Source organism: Neovison vison, chromosome 11 (genome assembly GCF_020171115.1).
Source record: "Neovison vison isolate M4711 chromosome 11, ASM_NN_V1, whole genome shotgun sequence".
Classification (NCBI taxonomy): domain Eukaryota; kingdom Metazoa; phylum Chordata; class Mammalia; order Carnivora; family Mustelidae; genus Neogale; species Neogale vison.
In genome coordinates this window covers 189705366-189728946 of record NC_058101.1, presented here as the reverse complement: position 1 = coordinate 189728946, position 23581 = coordinate 189705366, and the positions used below count along the sequence as shown (strand labels likewise).

The 23581-nt window shown below is 32.9% G+C and overlaps 1 non-coding gene and 1 pseudogene across 1 annotated transcript; both read left to right on the top strand.

The window, feature by feature from the left end:
* The first annotated feature begins 594 nt into the window (after positions 1 to 594).
* LOC122890766 lies at positions 595 to 698 on the top strand. The gene has a single exon (XR_006381189.1). It is a non-coding gene; the product is annotated as a U6 spliceosomal RNA (small nuclear RNA).
* A 15471-nt stretch (positions 699 to 16169) lies between these two features.
* LOC122890396 lies at positions 16170 to 22263 on the top strand (annotated as a pseudogene).
* The last annotated feature ends 1318 nt before the right edge of the window (positions 22264 to 23581 follow it).

Sequence of the window (23581 nt, the reverse complement as noted above, 5' to 3'; positions counted from 1 at the left end):
TGCATCAGGCTCTCTGCTTGGTGGGGAGTCTGCTTCTCTTTCTGCCTGCTGCTCCCCCTGCTTATGCTCTTTCTCTTTCTCTCTCACAAATAAATAAATAAAATCTTTAATAAATAAATAAAGAAAAATTAAAAAAGAAAGCTGATGCAGATATGATACTATTAGAAAAAATAGATTTTTAAGATAATGTAGTATTAATAGAAATGAACAGAATTGCTTAGTAATAATATTTTTGCTTGTTTTCTTGTCCTATTTTTCTGTCACATACTGAAGTATATTAAAGATTTTACACTATGGTTTTGAGATTTTTCTCTCCTCTGTAGTTATGAAAATTTTTATTTATATACTCCTAGGCTATGTTTTTAAATAAATAGAGTTTAAAATTATTATTAGTTCTTGGTAAATTAAAGTTTTTATTATTATGAACTAACCCTCATTATTTTCTGTTAATGTTTTTTACCTTAAAGGCTATTTCATACAATACTAACATTTTGTATGTTATGTCTTTATCTATTCATATGCTTTGTCCACTCATATGCAAATACATATGGAATTGGAATCTAAATAGAAAAGGAAATAGAGTATAAAGAAAGAATACTAGATACATATCAGAATATTTTCTAAATTTAATGGTGTAGAGATTAGCATGACCCCTGTGCAAGGATGACATGAAAATCCATGAAACACTCCATATTTAAAAAGAAAAGAAAAAAGAATATTTTCCAAATGTAGTTTAAAAAAACAAAATTAAATAATCATCCCAACTAAGGTGGTTATTTATGAATAATTTTAAATGCTAACCAAGATAATTATAATGAAAACCTCACTGGATACATTACAATCAAACTGAGGAAAGCCTGAGATAAAGAGCAAAATCTTGAAAGGAGACAACAAAAAGACACATTGCTTGTAAGAGAACAACGATATGAATTACTGTTGATTTCTGATTAGAAAAAAAAGGAGGTAGAGGATAATGGAATGTCATCTACAAAATGCTTTAAAGAAATCTCTCAACCAAGATTTCTATATCCAGTGAAAATACACATTAAAGATAATGAGGGACGCCTGGGTGGCTCAGTTTGTTAGGTGACTGCCTTTAGTGCGGGTCATGATCCTGGAGTCTCAGGATCAAGTCCAGCATCTGGGCTCCCTGCTCAGCAGGGAGTGTGCTTCTCCTTCTAACCCCTCCCCATGCTCTTTCCCTCTCTCTCATTCTCTCTCAAACAAATAGATAAAATCATTAAAAAAAAGATAAAGATAAGAATGAAATGGAGAAATTTCACAGAAATACAAAAGTTAGGATAAGACAGTATGTTTTGTTATTACCACAGCTATCTATTGCCATTGTCTAGGATGAAGTAAAAAGTGAAAAACTCACATATAATTTCCTAGGTCACAAGGGGAAAAAAACTAGCCTAGGATAAGACTTGGCATGATTTCTACAATAACCTTCTACAAATTACTGTTCTAGGGAAAACTCAATGGATTCAAAGCTGAGTATTATTTTAAAAAGGAAGAGATGATTTGAAATATAATATCCAAAATTTTTTGAAAAAGGAGGCAATGTGAAAGACTAACACTAGAAGAATATTTATCACAAAAATGTTACTGTAAATTGTGACTGAATAATCAAAATGACCATAAATAGGGGGAGAACATATGAAATAATCATTTATGTATTTAAGTAGAAAGCACAAAGCAGAAACACAAGTACCCTGAAAAGAGATATACAGAAGAGATTGAATATGAGCTACCGGAGTTCAGGGTAGTTTGAAAAGAAAAAAAATATATAAATTATGGCAAAATTGGAAGCATCATAAGAAAGATAAGACAATGTGAAAATATATAAGAGAAATAGAAAATAAAAATAATAAACCTAGGAACAATAAGATGGAAATATATGAATAATTTTTTAAGGAAAAAAATACATATATGAAGGAAAGAAAATGAAGATCCAACATGTATATTCAATTGTGGTCCTCAAGTTGGAGGTTTGGGATAAAATAATGGAATGAAACATATTTTTCTAAAATATAATTTAAAAACTTATTTTACCTCAGAGTTTTATTAGGTTTACCATTTATAGCTTGCAGAATATGTTTTCTTATTTCTGAAGAAAATTTAAAAAGAACTGTTGGAAAATAAGAGTGCTGTTTTAGAAAAAAGATAATATTGTAATGTGTATATTAAAATCATGGAATCTTTATACATTCTTATTCATCTGAAGTACAGTTGAGTTGAAATCCATTGTCCTGGTATAGTTATTAGCAGCATTCCACTCTCACTCTGAAGTGCTGCAGTTTGGACAAAAAATTGAAAATAAATAGAAAAATAGGTAGTTGAGATCCTGAAAAAAACTTAAGAATATTGTTCCCATGAGTATCAGCCTGGGTGGCTCAGTGGGTTAAAGCCTCTGCCTTCAGCTCAGGTCATGATCCCAGGGCCCTGGGATCGAGTCCCACATCGGGCTCTCTGCTCAGCAGGGAGCCTGTTTCCTCGTCTCTCTCTGCCTGCCTCTCTGCCTACTTGTGATCTCTGTCTGTCAAATAAATAAATGAAATTAAAAAAAAAAAAAGAATTTTCTTAGACTCTATGGGATAAATTTCTAACAAAAACAACAAAGATAATATACAGCAAGAGGAGCTACATATGATTATGAATTTACTTAAATAAAACAAAATTAGGATGGATTAATAAGAATATATATTTTTTATATTTTTTGACAAGGTAGAAATTGATACAACTAATAAAACTTGGATGTGAAACAGAAAAGGGTGTAAGATAATGCAGGAGTTCTGAAAATCCTCTAATGTTATATGTAAGGTATCAAAATATATCATTTATAACTGATATTTTAATTATTAGAACTAAGAATCAATTAAATATCATTAATCAAAATGTGTAAAGAAGGGAAAGGAGGAGAAAATGAATTATACTACTTTTATCACTGGTCATAGCAGGAAATTCATAGCAGAAAATAAATGAAAGTATATGTGTTTTATAAGTGATAGCTGAAAAGGAAAGTACTAAAGTAAGCTTCTTCCTAATTATAAAAAGAAATTAATGGAGAAACAGAAAATAAATCACAAGGCTATTTAAGAGGGGAAGACGATACTAACATATGGTAAAACAGAGACTGAATCTGATAATTACTGTAAACTGAAAATTTGTCTCCTAAAAGAAAAAAATAAATTGAATTCCAAAGCAAAATTTAATACCATGATGTATACAAAAAACAAAGTAATTACAAAATCCAGAGATAAAAAGAAGGACAACAACAATACCAACAAAACGAAAACAAGGTTACATTCTTAATAAAACACAAATTCAACACAGGCCTTTGAAATGTGACAAAGGATGGCATTTGTTACAAAGGTCATTTATATTTATATTAATAGATATTAATAGATATAACCAAATAACTCAACATGAATTTTCACAAGTCCAAAAAACATGTAAATTAGTTCCAAAAAATCAAAATCAAAAAAGGAGGCAAATATACTGAAAACACACACAATACATATAAAAGAAAACATTCACTTTTTAAAAAGACTTTATTTATTTATTTGAGACAGAAAATGAGTGGGGGGAGTGAGAGAGTGAAAGAGAAGCAGACTCCCCACTGAGTGAGGAGCCCAGCTTGGGACTCAACCCCAGGACCCTGAGATCATGACCTGAGACAAAGGCAGACACTTAACTAACTGAGCCACCCAGGTGCCCCCCAAAATATCAATGGTTTTAAAACATGTATGTTTCAAATTTTTATATGAACATATAATTTGCTGCAGAAATTCCATTTCCAGAAATATATCCCAGCACTATTCACTACAGCATTTTTTAAATGAGTTTTTTTTTTTAAGATTTTATTTATTTATTTGACAGAGAGAGATCACAAGTAGGCAGAGAGGCAGGCAGAGAGAGAGGAAGGGAAGCAGGACCCCTGCCAAGCAGGGAGCCCGATGCGGGACTCGATCCCAGGACCCTGAGACCATGACCTGAGCCGAAGGCAGCGGCCTAACCCACTGAGCCACCCAGCATTTTTATACTGGCAAAAGATGGGAAACAACCTAGTGCAGGACTAGGTAAGTAAAATTTGGTATTTTCATACAGTGAGACATCACTTAACCTTCCAAATCAGAGATATATTTATGAAACACAGAATGAGCTACAGGATATACATACATATACACATGTTTGTGTATGTACACATATATTCATAAATGTGTATATATATACATACATGCATATATTCAACATATATATTTGTATATATTTGAACAAAAAAAATTGAGTTGCAAGTGGTAGACTAATGTCCAATATATCTTATTTTCTGGGCATGTGAAGGCTGCATTTTTTTTTTTTTTAGGAGGGCCATTTGCCCAGTTCTCTGGCTGTTTCAGAACTGTATGACTAGGTATGGTCAAGGGCTGTGAACATAAGAGACATAGGTCACTGTAACTGTTTCTGAGTGACTTAATTGAGGCCCTTAATCATTTATGAATGATTTCCTTCTCTACTCCCTCCTTTGAAGAGGAGGGCAGAGACTGTGTTCCATTTGGTATCCAAAAGAAAAAGACTGTCAGCCCAGGTGACTGAGCAAATAGAGCACAGCCCTGGAGCTCTTCACTTCCTATGTGTGAGCAACAGATTGGGGATAAACTACAACCAGTAAATAAGCTTACTTAGTTAAACCACTGATATCCCAGGGTCAATTTCCTAATGATGTTTACTTAGTCTAGAATTCTTAACATGGTGTGGAGCAGTATAGGCAGTGCAATCATTTGTATAGAAGAGGAATGAGTCTATTTATAAACATGTATAAACTCATGATAGTGCTGATAGGAAGGGGAAATGGAGAACTAAAGATTAGGAATCAGAAAGGTCTGTATATGAATTTGTACTGTCTGAACCATTTTGAACTATATCAAATATATGTGTATGCTGTCTATGTATAGATAACAGATATTTCTTCTTAAGTGATAGAAAAAGCAGGAGAATCTGATTATCTGTTAACTGGATAAAATAACTACGGATCCTAAAATATTAGTGTATTTGCACTGGTCTTGTATGTGGTTCAGACAAACAATAAATATGAAATTACTAAAAAGCACTACACTATTGCAGGCAAAATGGGGAGGAGTTTGGTATTATATAGAAAGCATTACAGTGTCCATGTTTATAACCAATGACAAGAAACATTCATCTGATATGGAAACCAAAAGTGAAATTTTTAGAAAAAAGTAGTTTTGGAACCTCTCCATGTATAAAAAGTGCAAAATATTCATTCTGAGAAACATAATGCAAAAAAAAGCATAAATCTTTGATATGAAAGCTCAAATGACAGATAAGATGCACCAAAAAGTAACCCCATAGGTATTATGCACAAGACATTTATTATTTTACTGACGAAAATAGGGATATAAAGCATCTTTAATATGACCAAGACTTAATACCACAAGTGAATTGTGCACAAAAATGACAAACTCGGTAAACAATAATAGAAAAACCAATCAATCTGGTATAGAAAACAAGATTCAATAATTACAGCCTATGATGAGGAAAATCTGACAAACATGGAAAATGAATAAATAATTGCATAATAACACTTCAGGTAGTGATATTTTTATGAAGAAAACCTATCTTTGTTCTGGTTTGGTCTACATTTATCTTTCCATGTTTGTCAGATTTTCCTGATTATAGGCTGTAATTCTTGAATTAGGCCTATGTAGCTATGAAGAAAAAACAAGCTATAGAAAGTTATAACCTATAAGAACAGCAAGTAGAGAATAAATAACAGCCCTCAGAAATTTAAAATAAATTTACCAAAAGCAAACAAGTGAACCAACAAAGTGTGGGGAAATAAAACAGAAAGTAGAATTCACATGGTACACTTGGTTAGGGTGAGGGGGACAAATTCTGGGTCAAAAAAGCAACAGAAAATTAAACCCAGGGTAGGGAGGGGAACCCTAGGCACTTCCCACCTACTTTCCTTCTTCTTCAGCCAATGTAAATATTCCAGGGTCTACTCCTATCCGGATTATCAGTTCTAGACTCTAGTGTGTCAGTTTACGTTTTTCTCAGTTCTCCAGAATTCCAAATATTAGAATTTGGGTCACAAATTGGAGATGACTCCACTATTAACAGGTTTGGAATGCTAGTCATAATGAGAGCCCTAAAACCATGAGGGCCAAACCCCCCAAATATTCCATTCTTCAAATGTGTCAAATAGTTTTAGCATTCTGAGAGGTAGGGTCATCAGTTTGTTCTGATAGTTTGCTGACTCATTCTGGTGGCTAAATATACCCAACAGCAACCATGAAAGTTGCCAGAATATATCTGAATTAGCTGTTGAAGTACTTGTTAAAATTACTAAAATGGGGTTATGTGATTTTAATCAAATTAAGGCATTTTAGGTTTTTTGAAGCAAAAGTGTACTGAAATATTACCACTGCAGCTTTTTGATAAAGCTTGGGTAAGATGATATACATAACAGCATCTAGACTAATGCCTGAAACATAGTAAAAGGCCACAATTACAGTGTTTCCTTTTTTTTCTAGTGTTCCTAATCTGAATATATACTAATTTACTAACATCCTTCAAGGACACTATGCAGAGCAGAACTAGATATAATTTTCCACCTGAGATCTTATGCCTGAACTGACTTTTTACCTTCATTCCCTTGGAATGCATATATAAATATTACTACAAACATAGCCATGATATATATTATATACATAATACATGGCATATAATATGTATCATATATACACAATAAATTATGTGTGCATATATACATACATAGATTCATTCTTTTTTTGTTTGATTTTCTTTGATTATTCTTGAGGTATTTCTTAATTAACATATAATGTATTATTTGCTTCTCTTGCAGTATTTTTATTTATATTAGTAAGAAATGAAGATTAAAAAATAGGAGATTTAGGGCTCTTTTATTTGTTAGGAATAGGAAAGGGAAATCAAGTTTGAGGGAAAGAGGAAAATATTGAGTTTTGGGAAATTAGGGAATGGATAAAATAAAAGGATATTACTTTTTGAAAGTAGTAGGGCAAGGACAAAAGGGGTTTAATGATCTGAGGGTTCTGATATGTATATATGTGTTCAGGTGTGAGGTTACTTTAAAGTTACCTCATCTTGTGTTTTGGGAGGCATCTTGCAGAAGCCACCCTAACCCAAGCTGTTTGTACAAATTGCCTTTCTTAACTATAATGCAAGTGTTTAATAAAACTTATCTAAGTGTTTTTCTGTTTAAAGTATTCAAATTTGCCATATCTTAAGCACAACAAAAAATGAACGTTAACCCATGGGTACTAGTAAAATCCATCAAATCTCTCTCTCCACAAAACCCCCTCCCCACAATACTTTTAAATCTTGGTGCTTCTCTGGATCCTGACCCAGATCCACTCTAAAAATCAGGTAGGATTTTAGATGGGATCTCAACAAAGACTCTCCTGTCTCCCTTGAAAAGATTTTCAAATCTAAGTCACTGTTAGTGATTGAGGGATGTATACATTTATAATAATCTCAAAGGAACTATCTTTATTTTAAGGTGTAGTAGTTTTTGATATTTATTATATGTTTGTTTTTTTTATTTTTTAATATTATAATATCAGTGGATGTTTAAACTTCTAGTAATGCTAAATCTCTTACCTGAAATAATAGTAGGCCAACCATCAACATCATCATTTATTATTTATATACTATATATTATTATTAATATTTATTATTATTATTAGTAGTAGTATTCCTCTAAAACACCAATCCTGTTTTCATAAGAAAGCCCTTAAACTTAATTGTCTGCCCCATCTGGAATGCTCATTCCCAGGATCTTTATATGGCTGGGTCCTTCTCAACTTTCAGATCTATGAATAAATGTTTCCTTTCCAGAAAAACCTTCTCTGATTATTCAGTCAAACATATAATATCCCCCAAGTCAACCTCTATCCCAGGACACTTTTATGTTCTTTGATGCACTTAGCACTTTCTCAAACCATGTTACTTATTTGGTCACATGTTATTTGTCTTTTTCTATTAGAATAGCAAACTAAGGGAAAGAACCTTCCTTATCTTTTTTTTTTTTTAATTTATTTATTTGACAGACAGAGATCACAAGTAGGCACAGAAGCAGGCAGAGAGAGAGAGGGGGAAGCTGGCTCCCCGCTGAGCAGACAGCCCGATGTGGGGCTCACTCCCAGGACCCTGAGATTGTGACCCAAGCCGAAGCAGAGGCTTTAACCCAGCCACCCAGGCACCCCAAGAAACTTCCTTTTCTGTAGCACTTACTCTGCACCTGAATTTCTCAAAACAATGTTTGAAAAATAGTATGCACTCAGTATTTTTTAATGTCATTGAAGGAATAGAGGCATTTAGGGATAAAGTCGATATGTGATTATTATCTTATTCTTTGGAAGAAGTTAGGGGTTAAGATCTTGAGGGCTCTAACATCACTACCTAAGCTTGGATCCTGACTCAGTATCTACCATGTGTGTGGCTTTCAGTTTGCTAATGCTCAAAAGGGAAAAAAAAAAAAAAAAAAAAAGAAACACTGCTGTATTGGATTAGTAAATGCAAGTAAACTAGTTATTGTGTACAGCAAAAATGAACTCAATACATAATTTTTCTTTGCTCCTAATAACAAAAAAAACAAGTAATTTTATTGCTATAGTAATATATGAAGGATTTTCTAGATTAGAAAAATCAAAGCAAAAGAATTGAGATTATACACCATGATTCTATTATTCACTGAAGACATTAGAAATGACACATTCTAAATTAACTATAAAAGGCAGGGCATACATAGAAAAAAAGTAAATCAGTCCATAATGCCCTTGAATTGCAGAAAATCAAAAGATTAAAAAAAAATGACTGGGAATCCAGCCAACAGCCTAAATACAGCATTTTTCATCTACTTGTGAAATTACAATGTAAAAGTTCAGTAAAAAAAGCAATATTATGCATATTCATACCCTGGTTCAGTGAGGATGATAAATGAAACATAGCCACAAAATCATTCACTGAATATGACATGATTGCATTCCTTTTCATAGTTACCTGAAAACAAAAATTATGATGTAAAATTCTTTTATGTTTTCAGAAGAAAAGAGTTTAAATTTCAAAATGAAAGCAAAAATGGAATACACATTTTAAAAATTATCAAATATTACATGATTTCAATATATTTTTTCTTGCTTTTTTAATTAAAAAAATTGGAATGAAACGAAAATCTTACAAGAATATGAGTAGTTATCCTAATTCCCTGAAGATTTCAGAAATTTAGATCTGGTAATGCTTAATAAATAACCCAAATTATCTTTTTTAATGTTTTAATATGTTTTCCAAATAAAAATTAGATAGTCTTTAAAAGTATTTAGTTTATGGCACTGGGGTGGCTCAGTCGTTAGGCATCTGCCTTCAGCTCAGGTTATGATCCCAGGGTCCTGGGATCGAGCTCCACATTGGGCTCCCTACTCAGCAGAAAGCCTGCTTCTCCCTCTCCCTCTCCCACTCCCCCTGCTTGTGTTCCCTCTCCCACTGTGCCTTTCTCTGTCAAATAAATAAATTAATTAAATCTTAAAAAAAAAGAGTACTAATATAATCTTTTTTTGTGGTACTTAGCATAGAATAGTATTAGTTTGATGAATGTTCAAATTTTTTTGTTTTTTTAAAAACATTGTTATTGCACTATATGAAAGTGATGAGGCTTTGATGATACATTATAGTAATAACTCATCAAAACAACATCACTTTGTGCCATATATTAAATATATCCCCCAAATTCTCATCTTTCCAATAGCAATGTAAAAAATATTTTACCAGAAACTCCTTTTTGAAAAAAAAAAAAAAAAAGAAACTCCTTTTTGTTTAGATCAGCTCTACACATTTAACCCTACACATTCATATTTTCCTTTCTTTTTTTCTACCAAGGATTTTATTAGAAAAGATTTTATTGCCTAAGTAGATTTTTCTTTTTATTCTTCTAATTGCCTGAATACTACTTCTCTTTTTTTAAATTGAGGTACTATTGAGGTACAACATTAGATGAATTTCAGGTAATGATTTGATATTTATATCAACTGTGAAATTGTTACCACAGTAAGTCCACTTACCATTCAACACCATAAAAAAACAAGTAAATTTTTTTCTCATGTTAAGAAATTTTAAGATTTACTCTCTTGGCAACTTTCAAATATGCATTACAATATTATTATTATTTTTTTTTTTTAAAGATTTTATTTATTTATTTGACAGACAGAGATCACAAGCAGGCAGAGAGGCAGGCAGAGAGAGAGAGGGAAACAGTCTCCCTGCTGAGCAGAGAGCCCAATGCGGGGCTCGATCCCAGGACTCTGGGATCATGACCTGAGCCGAAGGCAGCGGCTTAACCCACTGAGCCACCCAGGCGCCCCGCATTACAATATTATTGACTATAGTCACAAAATTCCATGATTTATATATTTTATAACTAGACATTTGTATCTTTTAACACCCCCTCACCATCTCACCAGTGTGGATATGCAACCACCATCTTCCCTTTAGCAACCACCATTGGATTTTTCTGTATATATGAGTTTTGTTCTTTTTTTATATATAAAACTTTCACATATAAATAAAGTCATATGATATGTCTTTCTCTGTCTGACTTCCTTAATTTAGTATAATACCCTCAAGTTTCAATTTTATTGTTGCAAATGATTTCACTCTTTTTATGGCTGAGTAGTACGCCATTATATATATGTAGACACACATCACACACCCCCCCACACAGAAACACACTACATCTTCTTTATCTAATCATTCATTGATGGACACAGGTTGTTTCCATTTATGGACTATTATAAATAATGCTGCAATAAACATAGGGGTGCATATATCTTTTGTAATTAGTGTTCTTATTTTCTTTGCATAAATATCCAGATGTAAACTGCTGACTCACGTGATCATTCTATTTTTATATTTTTGAAGAATTTCTACACACTTTTTCACAATGGATGCAACTGGATGCATACAATTCCCAACAGCACACAGAAAAGGGTTCCCTTTTCTCCATATCTTTTGGGTGTTCTTGTTTGCTTTTGTTGTTGTTCTTTCGTTTTCATTTCTGGTTTTTTGTTTCATTTTAGTTTTTAATTATAGCTATCCTTAAAAGTGTGAGATAATATCTCATTAAGGTTTTGATTTGCATTTCCCTGATGACTACTGATCTTAAGTATCTTTTCAGGTATCTGTTGACCACCTTGATGTCTTCTTCGGAAAAATGTCTATTCAGATCCCCCACCCATCTGATCAGATGGGTTATGTTTTTTGGTTATTGAATTGTATGAGTTCTTTATATATCTTGGATATTAAGCCCTTACTGGTTATTTGATTTGCAAATATTTTCTTGTATTTACTAGGTTGCCTTTTCATTTTGCTCACAGTGTCTTTTAGGATGCAGAAGTTTATTAGTTTGATATAATCCCATTTGTTTATGTTTGCTTTTGTTGCCTTTGCTTTAGGCATCAGATCAGCAAAATCATTGACAAAAATGATGTCAAGTATCTTACCTCCTATGTTTTCTAGGAGTTTTATGGTTTTATGGTTTTTTTTTTAAGTTAATAGTAACATAGATGACTATTTTTTTAAGTGTTTTTTTAAAATTTATTTACTTGAGAGTGAGAGAGAGATAGCACAAAGGGAGAAGCAGACTCCCTGCTGAGAGGAGAGCTGGATGCAGGGCTTGGTCCCAGGACCCTGAGATCAGGACCCAAGCCGAAGGTAGACACTTAACTGACTGAGCCATTCAGGTGTCTCTGTTTTAGGTTTTATATTCAAGTCTTCAATCCATAGAGTTAATTCTTGTCTATGTTATAAGATAGGGGTCCACTTTTATTCTTTTGCATGTGGCTACACAATTTTCCCTATAGTATTTTTTTGAAGACTACCCTTTCCCTATTATTTATTTATTACATATTAATAAATCAATTAACCACATATATATGGGTTTATTTCTGGGATCTCTACTCTAGTCTATCAATCTACATATCTTGCTTTTATGCCAATACCATACCATTCTGTTTACTATAGTTTTGTAATATGGTTTGAAATGAGAGAGAGTGATGCCTCCAACTTTGCTCTAAAGAGGGTCTTTTGTAGTTTCACATAATAAAAATTTTAAGGTTGTTTTATTTCTGTGGAAAATATCATTGGGTTTTGATTGGGGTATCACTGAATCCACAGATTACTTTGAGTATTATGGGCATTTTAACAATATTAATTCTTCCAGTCTGTGAACATAAAATATCCTTCCATTTATCTGTGTTTTCTTCAATTTCTTTTATCAATGTCTGATAGTTTACAGTGTGCAGGTCTTTTACAACCTTTTTACAACCTTAAACTTTCCCTACTTTTTTTCTTTATAATGTAATTGTAAAAAGAATTGTTTGTTTTCAGACAGTTTATTTTCAGTATATAAAAATGCACCTGATTTTGTGAATTTTTGTACCCTACAACTTTACTGAATTTGATTATTAGTTCTCAGAACTTTTTAGTAGAGTTTTTAGGGTTTTTATATATAAAATCACGTCATTCACAAATAGTGACATTTCACTTCTTTCAAATTTTGATGCCATTATTTCTTTTTGTTGCCTAATTGCTCTCACTAGGATGTTTAATACTATGATGAATAAAAGTGGTGTTAATGGGGATCATTACTTTGTTCCTGATCTTTCATTTATTTCTACTCTAATCTCTGTTATTTCCTATTTTCTACTAACTTTGGCTCCATTTGTTATTCTTTTCCTACTGTCCTTAAGTATAAGGTTAGATTTTTAATCTGAAATTTTTCTCACTTCCTGAAGCAGGCCTATATTGACATGAACTTTTTTTAGAATTATTTTTCCTATGCCCCATAGATTTTGGGATGCTATATTTCTATTTTCATTTGTCTCAATGTATTTGTTCTTATTTCTCCTTTGTTTATTTCATTGGCACAATTGTTCAGAAGGACATTGTAAATATGTTCTGTGTGTATCAAATGTGCTGGATGAGGCTAATATTTATCAATTTTCTGTCTCAATGATCTATTCATTGATGTAAGTTAGGCATTAATGCCCCTTACTATTAATTTATTGCTGTCAATTTCTCCCTTTAGGTCTTTCAATATTTGCTTTTGTATATTTAGGTACTCTTATGTTGAATGCATATTTACAAATGCTATATTTTCTTGTTGGATTGACCCTTTTACAATAATGCAATGCCTTTTTTGATTGTTGTTTTTAGAGACACTTTTGATTAAAGCCCATTTTGTTTGATATAAGTACAGGTACTTAGTACCTGTAACAGCTTTATTTAGTGTTGACTTCATGTGGAACAATTTTTTTTTCATCTCTTCACTTTCAGTCTGTGTGTGTTCTTACATCTGAAGTGTGTTTCTTGTAGGCAGCATTTAAATGCTCTTGTTTTTTCCATCCCTTCAGTCATTCTATATCTTTTGATTAGAGAGTTTACTCCATTTACATTTTTTTCCACTTACATTTAAAGTAATCATTAATAGGCATGCATTTATTGTCATTTTGTTCATTGTTTTATGGCCATTTTGTAGTTCCTCTCTGGTCTTTTTTCTCTGTTTAGTTCTCTTTTGGTTTGATGACTCTCTTTAGTATTGTGCTTAGATTCCTTTATCATAATCTTTTATCTATCTACTACTATAGGTTTTTGCTTTGTGGTTTTCATGAGGCTCACATATAATAGCATATATATATATATATACACACACATATATGCCTATTTTAAGTTAATATAACTTCAGTTCTAATTCATTCTAAAGCTATATTTCTACTCCCTATGTTTTATGTTTTTGATGTCACATTTGACGTCTTTTTATTTTGTATATTCCTTTAATTATTGTGGTTATATTTATTTTTACTATTTTTATCTTCTAACTTTCCTACTAACCCTACAAATGATTTATCCACTACCTTTATTTTACATTTACCTTCACCATTGAGATTTTCACTTCCTTATGTTTTCTTGTTACTAATCAGTACCCTACCTTTCAGCTTAAAGAAGTATCTTTAACATTTTTTACAAGGACATTTTAACCTTTAACACCTTTAGTTTTTACTTTTCTGGAAAACTTTTTATCTTTATTTCAATTCTGAATGATAACGTTTCCACACAGAGTATTCTTGGTTTGAAGTATTTTCCTTTCAGTGCTTCAAATAAATCATACCACTCTCTTCTTACCTACAGGGTTTCTGCTAAAAAAAATCTGCTCATAACCTTATATGAGTTCTCTTATACATAAAAAAAAATTGCTTTTCTCTTTCTCCTTTTAAAAATCTCTCTTTAACTATTGGCATTTTAATCATAGTGTGCCTTTGTGTGGGTCTCTTTAGGTTTATCTTATTTGAAACTCTGGGCTTCCTGAAACTGAACATCTGTTTCCTTGCCCAGGTAAGGGAAGTTTTCAGCCATTATTTTTTCAAATAATTTTTCTGGCTCTTCCTCTCTCTCTCCTCCTATGATACAAATGCTATTTTAACTTCATGTGAAAATAGTGCCCTTAAACTAACTTGCTATTTTTCAATCTTTTTGGGGGGGAGGGGGGCTTATTGTGTGAGTTCTGATGCTCTACTAGATCACTGATCTTTTCTTCTGCTCATCTAGTCTGCTACTGAAACCCTCTAGTATATTTTTCAGTTCATTGATTCTATTCGTCCGCTGTGTGACTTCTGTTGGTACTTTACTATTTTTTCTGTCTCTTTGCTGAAGTTTTCCCTGTGTTTATCCATTTTTCTCCCAAGTTTGTTGAATATCTTTAGGATCATTACTCTGAACTTCATATCAGGTAAATTATGTATCTTCATTTTATTAAGAACTTTTTTCCCTGAGGCTTTATCTTGTTCTTGCATTTGGAACATATTCCTCTATTTCCTCATTCTGCTTTACTTTCTGTGTTTGTTTCTATGTATTAAGTGAAATAAGTACCTCTCCCAGTCTTGAAGAAGTGGACTTTTGTAGGAGATAAACCTTATTGTTCAATCTTGCCTTAGCTCTTGGTTATCTCTCAAATCTTTGTGATTGTCAATAAATCATGATTTATTCTTTTTTAAATTTAATTTTATTATTTGTGTGTTGTGTTCAAAAATTCATTATTTATGCACCTCACCCATGATTTATTCTTGACAAGTTTCAATTGTTGAAGTTGTGCCAAGACCCGCTGGTGTTCCAAAGGGTGGGAGTCTCAGTCAGCATCTAGTTTTTGGCTGACTGGAAGCCAAAACCTCAGGCAACAGCTTTAAAGTATGAAAATATATATAGTCCTGTGGGACGCCAGTCATAAATCCTGCTGGCCTCTAGAGCAAATTATCTGGAGTTATCCCATTGGTGTCAGTTGCAAAAATCAGAGTTCTAGACAAATGTATGCATTCCTTTCTGGGAGTTACCAGCAAGCCACAGCAAGACTGAGGGTAAGTGCAAAGATGCAGTCCACTGGCCCACATTTCCCGAGAGTGCCTCTTTAGCATCTAGGTGTCTGGCAAACCAGAATCCTGACTCTTGGGCCAAGGCTCCTGGATAAGTAGATATGCTTCTTTTAAATAAAGCCTGGGGATGTGTTCAGTCTTGTGTGTCATGCCCTGGGTGTGACAGTCTGCCACAAACTCTTTCTTCAGTTGTTTCAGTCCCATGAGACCCAAGACCAGAAGTCCCCTATCCAACAGAGCTAGGTTATTAAGGAGCATCCCTTGTGTAGACTGCAGATGCCCACTGATTTTAGCAAGGCAGTGGGGAGCAGAGGGATATGCATTCATGACAGCTTTAGTGGGTGAACAGGAAACTGCAGTATCTACATGTACCTGCCTGCACTAGCAAAGTAGGGAAAAGACACAAAATGGTACTTTCTAGCACCTCTGTCCCTTAAGAGAGTCCCAATAGGCCTCCGGTCAATAAAATTAACAAAGGAATCTTTACATATAATCTAAATGCTTTTCAAACTGCTGCTTTTGTGTGGGGTCCCACTTCAAGTGAGTGTATGCAAACCCTTAAGAGCAGTGTCTCAGCTCCCTATAGTCTTTTGGATCTCCTAAATTTTAGACCCATTGTTTTTCAAAGTTGGACATTATGAGGTTCATCTCTAGTACAGATTCTAAGAGTTAGGATGTCTAATGTGGGACATGAACCCCTTGGTTCTCAGGGTGAAACTTCGTATTCACGAGATGCTTCTCAATGTGAGTCACTATGCCACAGGTGGGGTTTTTGGTGAGACCATGTCTCTACCTCTCCTACCCATGTCAATGTGGCCTTTTTAAGTTGTTTGTGGGAAAGAAGCGGTTCAGCCAGTTTTCAGGTCTTTTTCAGAGGGAATTGTCCCATATACGGTTATAGATTTGGTGTTTTTGTTGAAGATAGGTGAGTTCAGGATCTTCCTATATTGCCATCTTGGACTTCCCTGCTCCCCAGACATTCATTTTTATATATACACATACCCCTATTTGTGACTGGCAAAGAAAATTCAGGTGAACAAATGTAGCAAGAGTAAGTAGATCAACATGAATATGAAAGGGTGGTTACCTATAAGTTTGTATATATTTTTTATAAACAAAAATAATTTATAACAATTGTAGAAAATTTCAAAAGTATAGAAAATTACAAAGAAAATAATAGTTGCCCATACCCACACCAGATATAAATAGCAAAATATGTTATGTTATACCCCTCAAATCTTTTTCTTTTAAATTATTCTCTATATATTCTTTTATAACTATATAACATACATAATTATATAGATCTAAGCACACAAATAATTCTATCAAATGTATAAATATTCTATACACTGTAAATGTTAAATAATAGAAATGAATATATAAATGTTAAAATAATTGGATTCATTTAAAAAATACTGTTGTATAACCCAATTTCTTCACTTAAAGTTATAGGATCATCTCCTTTTCAAATAAATATGGATAGCCAACACATTTTTAAATGAATTAATTTAAATTAATGGAAAATTGAAAGTTATTTAAACAATTATCAGTTTTCACTTTTAATATAAGATACTAACACCCTTGCATATATAACCTATGCTCAAAAGTGCATTTCATATTATTTCTTCAGAATAAATCTCCAGTTGTAAAGTTATTTGGATATAGAGAATGTGTAAGAATGTAAAACTTGTTCCAAAAACTATACTCAAAATACATTTATATCCTTGTCACAGTTTGGGTTCTCTGGAAGCAGATGCTAAAGTTGAGTTGGTGGTACAAGATATTTCCTAGGAATTAATAGCTGTAAAAGGAAGGCGGGGCAGCAGCAATGAACAGAAGAGGTTAATCAGCAGTGTGGGTCCAACATTTATTTATTTATTTCCTTTTCTTTTTTCAGTGCCTATTAATGTTCTTTGCTCTTCTTTCTTTTGATGTGTTCCTCTTATTTTTTTTAGAAGTTTAGCATGTATTAAAGATATTAAGCTTTTTTTCTCATTGTATTTTACAAGTAATTATCCAGGCCCACTTATATTGTTAATAGTACAATCTATTTTAGGCAATATTAACCTATCTTTAACACCAATTTTATATGCTATTATAAAGATTTGTTTACCTTATTTTCAAACTTGCTATTTCTTGGAAATGAGTATTAATAATTTTTGTATGTTTTAACTTGCTACTTTACTGCACTTTCTTATCACCTCAAAGAATTTCTGAATGGATTCTCATGATTTCTAGGTACGCAAACTTAGTATGTATAAACTTTACCTCTTCTTAAGCATCAATTATTTGGTAACATTTCATTCTGATACAGCCTGGCGCCATAATGAAATGACACGCTGGGGAAATCTTGGAGGAAAGAATGAGTGTATTTTGCTTGTCTGAAGGATGTGAACATTTGTTGCTAGTTGATGAGACTTTGATGGGCTGTGGACTCTCAGAATGGCCAGAGCAATGCTTCTGTTTCCATATGCTCATCTAAGATTTTGCCACTCCTCCCTCAAGAGGTGGGGGTACTCCCCCTTCCCTGAACTCAGGAAGGAAACACTGTGACAGTCTCTACAATTGCACTCCTAGATAAATGACCCTTATTTCCAAGGCCAGGTCATCAACAGTGGCTTGGTTTTTACCTGGCTCTTTTTCTTAGGATGCTTTCCCTTGGAGCTCCTAAAGAAACTCAGTCCACATAAAAAGGCCACTCATGAGTGGTGTGACCAATAATCACTCGTTAAATGTGCATACAAGACAAAAATATTCTATTTAAATGCTTTTGTCTTTGAATTTTATTTCATCTTCTATTATTGTTCTTCTTTATTTCTGTTCAAATGACATATGTTTTATCATTAGAAATCTAGTGAGTTCTTTTCACATAGATTATAAAGCATAAATTAGATCTTAATTTCTGACACCATCTAAATATATCTGTCTTTAGTAGGACAGTGTAACTCGCATTGACTGCTATGATTCCTATGTTTGAGCTTCATTCTCTTCATAATTTCATAATGTTCTAACATTTAAATGTGTTACTAAATTTATCACTTTTGTTATATGAATTATATTATTATGTTATGGATTCTTATTTAATGGGTTACTGACATGTCACTCAATTTTTAATTTTTCTAGAAGTTGTATTCAACTTAAAAAAACACATTTGTTGGGGTGCTTGGGTGGCTCAGTGGGTTAAAGCCTCTGCCTTCGGCTCAGTTCATGATCTCCAGGTCCTGGGATCGAGCCCACATCTGGCTCTCTGCTCAGCGGGGAGCCTGCTTCCCTTCCTCTCTCTCTGCTTGCCTCTCTGCCTACTTGTGATCTTTGTCTGTCACATAAATAAATAAAATCTTTAAAAAAAACACATTTGTCTTTTGATTTCTTTACTTGTGTCAATATCTAAATGATACTTACTGACTTTCAACCCTATATAAAAATTAGTAATTGGTTATCACTTATTATTTATCAAAGCTAGCTATATTGCTAGGTATATTATAAGTCGGTTTCTTGATCATCATAGAAAGCTTATGAGATGGATGTTGTTTTTATTTCTATTTATCTTCAGGGAAATTAAGTAACTTGTCAAGATCACAAAGATTCACTCAATGAGAAAACTGCAATTCTAATTAAATTTGTCACATTCCAAGCTACAAGTTCTTAATCACTACATACTACTGGTATAATTTACATTTTTCCTTCACCAAAGCAACTTCGTTTGCTCACATGGAGAATATCTCATCACACATGTCAAACATCATATCTCCACACACACACACACAGAATACAAAATTCTCTTTGATTTCCCAAATATGATCAGTTGTTCTTTTCTGTGCTTCCACATCACTTGTTTCATAAATCTGTGAATATTTGTCATGATGTTTTGTAACCAGTGATTGTTCTTCCTGCTTCTTGAACTATATACTGAGTTCTACTTACTCTGCTTTCTCAATGTCTATCAAGACCATTTACCCATAATAGGTCATGGGTGAGTCTTATCAAATAAATGAATGATTGAATATATTGTTCTGAAAATAATAATAACTGGAAATACACAACCAAGAGAGGCCTCAAATATGCTTGTGTTAAAATCAAATTTTATCAGTATTTAATACATTTCATGACAGGAAATCCATATTGAAGCAAATTTATGTTACTAATTATTTAATGTGGGTAATATAGAACTGTCATGTTTGTTTCTGTGCTCATGCAGATTACTTTTGGTGATAAAATTATGGAAAATGGGCTATACTGTAGTAAAATGAAAGTACCAAAATATACTTATCACCATGCTGAAGAGATCTTAGTGAATAGTGTTCTAGCAAAAGCAATGCATATTGACATTTGTTTTTAAAAAAAAGAGAGAGAGAGAGAGAGAGAGAGAAAAGAAGTGAGATGCCTAATTCTGTAACCTCAATGGAATTTTAATTTTATTTCAATTTCACTCACCATTAACTGCAGGCAGGTTGACTCTTCTTGAAGACAGGAGGAGTAGAATCACTTGAAACAGATGGAGCTATTGGAGGGCTCTGAAGGGGGAGCCGAAGCATTTCTTCTATAAAGTCCCACTGTCAAAGATCATTTTCAGTTAATACTACAGACTCTGCTGTACCACACTGTAATGCTTTCAATTATATTTATAGTGCTTATAATTATAATTATAGTTTTATAGTTTAGAGAACAAATGATTCAAAATAATTTTCATTGAAATTACTATCTATTAAAGCAGAAGACCTTATTTAAGAAATTAACCTTTGTATAGAAATATGAACAAGGAGTGATTAAAGAATTGCTCATCATTCACTTCTACCTCAGATATTATCTCATTCAAAAGCATTCTGACTCCCATGCATTCTACACACTGGTAATGAACTAGATGAGTTATACCTAAATTCTTCATGTAGATGATAAACTACTGAGAACAAGATTTCTAATGTCTTATGACACACATTTTATTTTGTTGACGTTAGTGTCCCTTAGTCATGAACATAGTAGATCCTCAAATCTCCCAACATGCTATAATGACAAACAATTTATTTATCATATAGTTAATAAATCATCTGAGAATTTCATATTTTGCCTTCCTATAACAAACAATATTTTATATCACACTATAAATATATATAAAAAATACCATAACATTTAGCCTGATTGGCAAGCAAAAAGTGGTCCTATTTTAATATTTTCAAAATAATTAAGCATTAAACAATAAGGACATTATCAATAGTAATAATATGTGAATAGAATTATTTCATTTATAATTGAAGACTATGAATCTTAATTTATGTAAAGCTTCTACATTTTTGTTGGCCATTACTGCCTTTTCCTTACAAAATACAATACAGTTTTTTAAAGTTGGGTCAGTGAGACTTTGAAGCTCATACACTGTTTCTTTAAATTAAAAAATAATTTGATGTGAAACAGTATTTTCACAAAACTTTAAAAGTTTGTTAGCTTTTAATCTTCTGACATACATATTTTTGTAGTTTATATCAGAAAATTATAGTGAAAGAAAACCAGTATCACCCATAGTCCTAACACAGAGCAATAAATACCACTATTTTTTTTACTGTAATGTTATATTTAAGATATATTTAAAACAACTTTTATTTTTCCACAAAAATGTTGAAAACATTAGCTTAAAAATACACATACATTTCTAAGTTTAATTAAAGTACCCAAAGTTTTCACTTTGATTTACTAGATGATTTTATTTGAAGTCATTTACTTTGCTTCTTAAAGTCCTAAAATATCATATTTAATTTTCCTAATTACCAAAGTAATAAAAACCTATCTGGGAAATACAGAAAACATTAAAAGGCAAACTAAAAATTTAATTGTTATTTGATATTGAAGGCTTTGACTATAAAGAATTCTAGAATTGTTTTAACAAAAACATCTCCATTTCTATATTCCAAAAGACAAAGAAACCAATGCAGTCAAAATTGTTGAATAAAAATTGAACCACTAAAATCAACAGGTCCAAAAAATAAAATTAGCACATACAAACCTGTAGATATCACACAAGTAATGGTAAACCTTTGGAATAACAAAAGCAATATTTAAGTCTGTCTGTATAGTATTCTCTATATTGAGCCACTATGGTATGGCTTTAATGAATGTCTGAATATATTTTATTAGCCTTCTGCTAAACTTCTGGGAGATGTGGTGAGGTGGATCTTTCATAGAGAATGTCTCAAGATAGGTAACAGACTTCCCGGAAGTCATGACTCCCCAAGAACAAGTAATGTTTGTTCACTAAAGATTGTAGATACAGGCTTGAAGCTCGGCCACCATCAAGAATGACACAGTAACTATTTGGACCAGGAAGTTCATGACCAACCGACTACTTCAGTGCAAACAAACGGTTATTGATGTCCTTCATCTTGGAAAGGCAACAGTACCTAAGACAGAAATTCAGGATAAACTAACCAAAATGTACAAGACCACACCAGATGTCATATTTGTATTTGGATTCTGAAACCATTTTGGTGGTGGCAAGACAACTGGCTTTGGCATGATTTATGATTCCTTGGATTATGCAAAGAAAAATGAACCCAAACATAGACTTGCAAGACATGGTCTGTATGAGAAGAAAAAGACCTCAAGAAAACAGCGAAAAGAACGCAAGAACAGAATGAAGAAAGTCAGGGGGACTGCGAAAGCCAATGTTGGTGCTGGCAAAAAGTGAGCTGGAGACTGGACAACAGAAGGAGTAAAGATGCTGCAGTGGCTTTATCTGTGGTGATTGTGCAGATTTTTCATGAGAGGATTAATAAACTAAGAATGTTAAAAAAAAGGCTGTAGATACATACATATATAATGCATGCATGTATAAATGCAGATACATATAAATACAAACAGATAGACTTTATAATCTCCCTCATTAAATCATTCCAAGACTTAGTTTTTTGATGTTGAAGAATTTTATTTTTTTCTTATGATTAGGTAAGAATTTGCACACTTAAATTCAGGTATTGTCCTTTAACTTCCCAAGAACACAAATCTTTTATACATTAAGACACAGGTTAGATATAGATAAAACCACAAAAGGAGTAAATTATGTCTTTCACCTTGTCTTTTCTAATTTTTGGCTTACTCTTTTCTTTCTCATATCCAAGAATTTCCCAAAACCTTTTCCTCATAGTCCCAACCACTAAGGTGAAGAACAGATATCAGAATTAGTGAATGCTGAAAACCAAAGAAATTTTGTTCAAGGAGTAAATTTAATGATAAAAATTGGGGCACAATGATAATCTATTTAGAATGTAATAACTTCAGGGGCACCTGGGTGGCTCAGTTGTTGAGTGTCTGCCTTCGGCTCAGGTCATGGTCCCAGAGTTCTGGGATCAAGTACCTCATCAGGCTCTCTGCTCAGCAGGAAGCCTGCTTCTCCCTCTCCCCACTCCCCCTGCTTTTGTTCCCTCTCTTGCTGTGTCTCTCTCTGTTAAATAATAGTAAATAAAATCTTTTTCAAAAGCAATAACTTTGAACATACTTGAAATTGTAACACAAAGACCACTGTTTAGTCTGGCTTCATGTAGGTCCAAGTAACAGTAACACTTCCCTCAAACACATGTTTCCTCAAGTTACATTGTAAGCCAGATGACTGACCCAAATAATTTAAGGCAGTGTCCAAGGCTCCAAAAGAGAATGGCAGAGAGCCAAAATGAAGCAGACCAAAAGAGCCTGAGGTATACCAATGTGGATTCAAGTTCAGGAGCCTAGCAGACCAGCAAAGGACTTACAACATGGGGGAACATAATGTCATAACTGGGAAAGGAAGCTTCAACTAATTCACCAACAGAGATGTGTACTACTGAAAGATGAATGTCAAAGAAAAGTAGTTTTCAACCCATAATTAAGGCCATTACTCAAAGCAAGTGAGATGTCAACCTAAACTAAGAAGTCAGGACTGGAAACTACAAAACTGATGAGAACAAAGGAATTAGGGTTTTAAACCATTCATCTGAGTTGAAGTCTTGAGGAATCTAAAATAATGAGGAGTCAAAACATAAAGTCAAAAGGACTTGCACAGGGGGAATAAACTATGTGTACTCCAATGTTATAGCAATCCATGTGTTCTTGAAATATAATCCCATCAGCTACTGATGCAT